Source organism: Opisthocomus hoazin, chromosome 1, assembly GCF_030867145.1.
Source record: "Opisthocomus hoazin isolate bOpiHoa1 chromosome 1, bOpiHoa1.hap1, whole genome shotgun sequence".
NCBI lineage: Eukaryota > Metazoa > Chordata > Aves > Opisthocomiformes > Opisthocomidae > Opisthocomus > Opisthocomus hoazin.
In genome coordinates, this window is record NC_134414.1 from 93,897,618 (window position 1) to 93,905,426 (window position 7,809).

Below are 7,809 nucleotides of genomic sequence, written 5' to 3' on the forward strand. Positions count from 1 at the left end.
GGCAGTTCTTCGTGGTAAGAAGCTGTCACACGCCGAGTTGCCAGCAAGCTGCTTTTGATTTCATTGGTTTTCTGGTTTCCTCCGTCTGCCTGATGTTCCTCAACCGCTCATGGTGAAACTGCACGTTGAGTACCAGGGACACCAGCGCACCGGAGGATAAACGCACCCATTGCTGGCTGCAGTGAGGAAGAGCCAGGGGAGTCAGCGGTTCTGCTAGCCCGTGCAGACCAGCAAATCCCACCCTCAGCTTGGATCTGCGCCCCTTCCTCTTGCATTTCTTTATCTGCGAAAGCCTCGCCACTTCGCTGCCCGGCTCTGCAAAAGGCTCCCCGGCGTGCCCGGGTGCCCGCAGCCGGCGTGGGGGACATCCCCCTCGCTGGGATGCAGCAGCAGAGGCGCCCAGAGCCAACAGAGCCTGCGTGACAGCCTTGTTTGCCAGCCAAAAGGCTTTATCATTAATTAGGAAAGGAAGTATCTGGCTAACAGCTCTCTGCGGTTCGCTGGCTGGTTAAAAGTAGTAATTAAAATCATACCATTAATAGGAAACACAACTAATACATTAACAGTTATGACAGGTAGAAAACTGACCCCAGAGTGGCTGACTGGAACCAGTAAACGGGTCCACAGAGGGGTCAGGAGCAAAGCTGCTTCTGTTAATACGCGTGAAAGGCAGGCACGCCAGAAACCTTTCACTGGGTGGAGAAGTTTGAAGGGAGGGTTCTTTCAGTTGCCTTGAAACGCTGATGCAGAGAAGGCAAGGGTCTCAATATGTTTTTTCTTTCCTTAAAGTAGCAGAAGTATGAAATGAGGGTGGGGATAGTTTTCTTCCAGACCTGTGGCAATCAAAAACACTGTTAATTTCTATAGGCAATGGGCACTTTAAAAACTGCAAGCACAGGTGGTTCAGGGCCCATGTAGCCATTCAGACTTTGTAACGCTTACCAGAATCCCACAGAAACTCCATAAATCTGGAGAAACATTACTGTTGTGTTGAAGACAAAACTTAGCGGGCCATCTTGGCACGAGCCCAGGCAGGTGCTTGTCTCCGCTTGCCCTGGGCTGGGGGACACCTGTCTGTTCCGCTGCCCTGAGATGCCAATGCCCCCGCACTGGCCGGGGGCTGCAGTGCCTGGCTGATCATCCGGGGGTCTGGTCTGAGGAGCCAAGTGCATGAAATTAGGTTTCACCGGCACTGAGGAGGACATTTCCAGCAAGGACCACAGAGATGTTCATGCCTCGGGAAACAGAAAGCCACACAAAGTGCTCATTTTGAGATTTTTAAACCAAAGTCTACCACGTTGGCTAGAAGCTCAGAGGACAAGCTATGAGTACAGTGGCATGGGTCCCAGCATCCTGCCTCGTCCTGTTTAGAGGTCTTGGTGTCGGTTCAGTTGCTCACATCTGGGCACCCAAACCCACCTGTGACCGTCTCGGGATTGCCAGGTGCCACGCAGGTGCTGGGGGACACCCGCACCCCGGTGGCGTGGTGCCCAGGAGCTAGAGCTTCTCCAGAAACGCCTGAAGCCCACGGCGGGGTGGCGACATCCTCCAGGGATGTTTCCTGCTTTCATCCAAGGGACAAGATGAGTCCTTCGAAAAAACACGGGTGAAAAGACACTTCACGTGACATGCAAAGAAGGGGCTAACATGGACCTGATTTTTCTCTTGCATTGGCATGGATCAAGAGCTTTGTTAAGGCCGATACTGTACAGGTAGCTTTAAGGAGTCTGGGACATGTTTTGTCTGACACAGGCCAGGAAAATAAGGAATGCCAGGACTGCATCCATTTGAAAGGATGATTCATAACCAACAAGCACTCACAGGTATGGGAGCTGGGATGTTACAGCAGGTCAAATGACTGGCAGAAGCAGAGCGCACTAACAATAAAGAAGTACTCGAAATTGAGAAAATTAATATATACTTTATATATTTAATATTTTAAAAAATGTAATTATGGTATCATTAATACCATTTTGCCTATCCAATGTGGACCTACAAAGAGAGTATTTTAGTTTCCCTACCTGTTAGGCTTTCGATGCAGCAGTTTTGCTCGACACTCCTGGCCAAGCACAGTGCTTCCATACAGGTGGGTTTTTCTTTGCCACCCCAGGATTAAGCAAATTCTTGTATCCAAAGCCTCATCAGACCTGCTGGTGCTTAGCTCGTTAGCACTAATAGGCTTGCAAGTCTTAAATCAGCAGTCCCATTAGTGAGATAATCAGTAGGAACCTGTAGGGGTAGGTGTCCTGTTCCCCCTTGGGGCTGCCCAGTTCAAGGGGCAGACAGAAATCACTGGGGGCTGTATTCTTTTGGTTATCAGCTGGCCTGGCTAAGATCAAGCTAAACCATAGATCACAGAATGCTTTGGGTTGGAAGGGACCTTTAGAGGTCATCTAGCCCAACCCCCCTGCAGTGAGCAGGGACATCTTCAACTAGACCAGGTTGCTCAGAGCCCCGTCCAACCTGGCCTTGAATGCTGCCAGGGATGGGGCCTCTACCACCTCTCTGGGAAGTCTGTGCCAGTGTTTCACCACCCGCATTGTACAAAATTTTTTCCTTCTATCCAGTCTAAACCTACCCTCTTTCATTTAAAACCATTACCCCTTGTTCTACTGCAACAGGCCCTGCTAAATAGCCTGTCCCCATCCTTCCTGTAGGCCCCCTTCAAGTACTGGAGGGCTGCAAGAAGGCCTCCCCGCAGCCTCCTCTTCTCCAGGCTGAACAGCCCCAACTCTCTCAGTCTTTCCTCACAGGAGAGGTGTTCCAGCCCTCAGATCATTTTTGTGGCGTCCTCTGGACCCGCTCCAGTACGTCCATGTCTTTCCTGTGCTGAGGGCTCCAGAGCTGGATGCAGGACTCCAGGTGGGGTCTCACCAGAGCGGAGCAGAGGGGCAGAATCACCTCTCTCGACCTGCTGGCCACGCTTCTCTTGATGCAGCCCAGGATATGGTTGGCCTTCTGGACTGCAAGTGCACATTGTCAGCTCATATCCAGGTTTTCATCCATCAGTACTTCCAAGTCCTCCTCCTCAGGGCTGGTCTCAATCCCTTCATCCCCCAGCCTGTACTGATAGTCGGGGTTGCCCCGACCCAGGTGCAGGACCCTGCACTTGGCCTCATTGAACCTCATGAGGTTCACGTGGGCCCACTTCTCAAGCTTGTCCAGGTCCCTCGGGATGGCATCCTGTCAGCCCTGCCGACTGACCCAACGATGGCTTGGTTCAGTTTTCTGAGAAGAGCATGGCTTTTCCTCTGTCCGCAGCAGAGGCCTCACTAGCGTGTGAAGGTCCCGGCTGCAGAGACTGGTCTGAACACCCACCCACCCCAATACTTCGAAAGCTTTGGGGAGGATGTTGGCTAACGCAGAGCAAGGACAGGATTAGACTTCGTCGCCATCATACCGGCAAATACCTTCATCACAGCCAGCGGTGTTACAGCGAGCACCAAAGGAATTAATGACTTGCCACTTAATTTCCTCCTCCCCTGCCCCCTCCACCTTTCTCTTGCTTTAATCAACCAGCCTGGAGCCAACGGCGGCATCAGGTTAGTAGTGACTTTAAGCACCATTTATGCTGCTATCGTGGCAATTTAAATTGTCACTTTCTATTAAAAGGTCGGGCTTCAAACGGTTTTAGCTGAAAGCATCAGCACTGACAGTGCAATTAAATAAAGAAACTCTTTTCTCGGGATGTCAGCCCAAACGCATTTAAAATAAGGGTTCAGCAGCACCTTGCTAATTTATACCACAGTGTAGCTTTCCAGTGAAGGATAACACCTGATGCAGAGATTTTTTTCACGCTGCGTGACAGTTTTCATTGTCACTGTAAGACACTTACAGGAGTGATGTGCCAAAGGAGTCCAGCAGCCTTTGAAAGCCTCTTCACGATAAACATGGGCAGTGTTGCATAAGCAAAAGCCATCATTTCTCAGCAGATAGCCATGGAAAGGTATTCATCGTGTTCCGAAAGGACTCCGATTTACAGTCAGACAGTTTGTAAGAACAGAGCGCTTTGCTGGGCGTCCATCGGGCCCTTTGGCTCTAGCTTTACTGGTCATCTTTCAGAAACGTACTCTGTACGGCACACTTTGCATGTCTCACGTTCCCTTTGTCTGTGGCTCTTAAGTCTCGTTCGCAAACCAGATTACTCTGTGTGAAAAGAGACTCCATCTGTGTTGTAGCTCACCTGTGAAAATCACATCCATTTCCTCAGCTGGTTGCAAAAGAAAAAAAAGCGCTTTTTCGCCAGCCCTGTGCAGCAGCTGCTGTGCCTGTGCCAGGCTGGCGAGCCAGCTCCTCCTTGCCCACCTGCTCCGCCTCGACATCGCCTTCCCTCTAGGTCTGGCCCTTTCCTTCTGCCCTGGGCACAGGCTGGTCCTCTTTTAGCAAACACTCCTGGGCTCCTGATCTTCAACTCTACCCCACTCGTTACGCTGTTGAGATTTTGGTATCAAATAAAAATCATTCTGCTGCAAGAGGGAAGAATGTGCCACTATTTCACATGTAAGTAGTGTTTAACATCCTAACTGAATTACCTAGCATGAATATTATAAATCACAGCATCGCAAAAATATGTTTGCTTGACTGGAGTTGATTTTCCTTATTCCTACAGAAGAGGCAGCCTGACAGCAGGGCCTTTTCAGTTTTTTAAGAGAGTTACTTTTTGTTAAAAATGAGTCAAAAAAGAGTTTCAAAGAGTTACTTTTTAAAAATAGTTATATTAGACAGAATAGCACAACTGCAATCTTCAGTGTCTGTGCCTTAAATGAGAAGTTGAAAAATACCTGAACAGCTTTAATGGTTCTTATTTTATTTTAATGGCTGTAAAGCTCCTCCAGTACCTGAGAATGTCCCTCATGTTATGACCGCTACTGTTTCTCCGAAGTGTATTACATCTGCTGGAGACAAATGAGTCATAACATTTAAGCTCCCCCTGTCCCATTCTCAGTTGCTAGTTATTGCTCTGACGGACACAGAGACACATCTTGAGATAAGTATCCATAGGACGGTTATGGATATGATTTTTATGTCTACACAATTACATTTCTAGCTACAGAGCACTCTGCATTTTACCACTTCACTGCAAAGAAAAAATGCAGCAAGAGAGATTGATTTATGGCTGACCCTTACAAAAATAATATGCAAGCGAATAAGATCGAAAGTAATTTTCTTTACAGAAGTATGAATATTATTCTGCTTTATTTCTTTCTAAAAAAGGGAGAACAAGAAGAAAAATACTCTGTTATTCTGAAGAGAAATGAAAGATGGGTACTGCGTAGTTGTAGAAGGGAATTGGGGGCACATGAGGTTAGGACTTCTTACTTAATTTTGTCGTCATCAAAGTGGCATATTAGTTAAAAAGAAAACTTTTCATGAGAACAACCCTGTTTTCCAGTTTCAGTGGAGATCTCGCCTTGCGCAAAGCCTGCACAGTGCCTTTCCCCAGCATCTGTCTTCTAGCTAGTTTTTCTGTGTTCAGCCTTAATTTCAAACACCTCCACTTTCCAAAACTTAAAAAAGCCCTTTTTCTTTTTTTTTCCTTTTTAATATCAAAATATTTTTATGAAGCAGAAGAAATCGTTTACTGTCCAGGTCTAAGTTTGGATTTCAAAAGAAAGAGATCCGGGAAACCTGATCAGGCAGAAGCACTCTTCAAAGACAAACAGCGTATGCAGGACGGCTGCGGGAGTGTGAGACGCCAGCACGCCCAGGCAGCAGCCGAAGCAGGCGAGGGAACATGAAGAAATCCGCAAAGAACCAAGGTGCCCTCTTCATTCTGCAAATACCCGCGTGGGCCTGAGGCGCGGAGGCCAGGCCGGGTGTGCTCACACTGCGCAGGGAAGCCCGGTGCCACCTCCGACTGCAGCTCCACAGCAGCGGGCATCCCCCCTTCCCCGGGCAGCGCGGCTTCCCCCAGGCCCCGGGCAGGCGGCGGAGCGCTCCCCTTGCCACAGACATGGGGGTAAATGAGAAAACGGGACCCGGCTTTCCCGAGGAGATCTGCTAGCGACACGTTTCGTGCGGCCATTTCTTGGGCTTCGCTGCGGCAAGGTGGAGCCAGCACCTGCTCCCTCCCAGTTTCTGCTCCCCAGCAGGGCCCCCGGGGCCTTTCCAGCAGGGAGGAGGAAGGGAAGCCCCCGGTTTTAGGCCCTCGGAGCCTGCTGCCGGGGGCTGGGCGAGGAAGGGGAGGAGGAGAGGGGCTCCCTGGCAGTTTGCGTGTGTGCACGCGTGAGTGCCGACGCGCCAGGAACGCCCGGGTGCCGAATGCCCCGACTCCGTCCCTCCCCACCCCATTCCTGCTGCCGGTGGACGACGATCATAGAATCATAGAATCGTAGAAAGTTTTGGATCGGAAGGGACCCCTAGAGGTCATCTAGTCCAACCCCCCCGCAGCAAGCAGGGACACCACTAACTAGATCAGGTTGCTCAGAGTCCTGTCCAACCTGGTCTTGAATGTTTCCAGGGATGGGGCCTCCACTACCTCTCTGGGCAACCCGTTCCAGTGTTTCACCACCCTCATTGTAAAGAATTTCTTCCTTATATCCAGCCTAAACCTACCCTGTTTTAGTTTAAAACCATTACCCCTCGTCCTGTCACTGCTGTCTCTACTAAAAAGATTGTCCCCATCTTTCCTATAGGCTCCCTTTAAGTACTGAAATGCTGCAATCAGGTCTCCCCGCAGCCTTCTCTTCTCCAGGCTGAACAAGCCCAACTCTCTCAGGCTGTCCTCATAGGAGAGGTGTTCCAGCCCTCGGATCATTTTTGTAGCCCTCCTTTGGACCCGCTCCAACAGTTCCATGTCCTTCTTGTGCTGAGGGCTCCAGAGCTGAACACAGTACTCCAGGTGAGGTCTCACCAGAGCAGAGGGGCAGAATCATCTCTCTCGACCTGCTGGCCACGCTTCTCTTGATGCAGCCCAGGACACGGTTGGCCCTCTGGGCTGCCAGCGCACATTGCCGGCTCATGTCCAGCCTTTCGTCTATCAGTACCCCCAGGTCCCTCTCAGCAGAGCTGCTCTCGATCCTTTCATCCCCCAGCCTGTATTGATACCGGGGATTACCCCGACCCAGATACAGGACCTTGCACTTGGCCTTGTTGAACCTCATGAGGTTCACACAGGCCCACCTCTCCAACTTGTCCAGGTCCCTCTGGATGGCATCCCGTCCTCCTGCTGTCTCAACCGTACCACTCAGCTTGGTGTCTTCTGATGGTGGATCACCGCGACAGATGACAATCACCGTGACGAGGGTGATGGTTGCCATAATGGACGCCCTTGGTGGGAGCCAGTCCAGCCATGTCTGCGTGCGTGTGGTGCCCGCCATGTTGTGAGGCCTGGGCGTGGAGACGTCCCTGTGCGGCCTCTGCTATGGCAGAGCCTATGGCACGGCCTTGGCCTCCTGGCATCAGGTCTCCTTCCGCGGTGGGGTCACAGCAGAGCCCCACAGCCCGGCCATGGGCTTAAGGGTGTGCGTAACTCCACCCGCGTTCAGCCAGGCTCGTCCGAAGGGGCTTCCCCCTTGCCCGGGTTTAATCCCATGGGGGACGGCAGAGGTTCACGTCTCGCCGGCAAGGAGCTCGCTCTGGTTTTGAGCCTCTCCGCCCTTCATGGAGCACCTTTCATTTCAGCACTTTACCCAGGTTACATGACCGATAAGAAATATTTGCTTATGGGCTCTCGGTGCAGTGAAATAACAGTCCCAAAGAAGTAGCTATACAGGATTGTACAATTAATGGTTTTATGATGATTTTGTCAGAACAACCCTGAATGCAGGGAGCGGTTCTGTCCTGTAATACCCAAGGAACCTTCCAAAA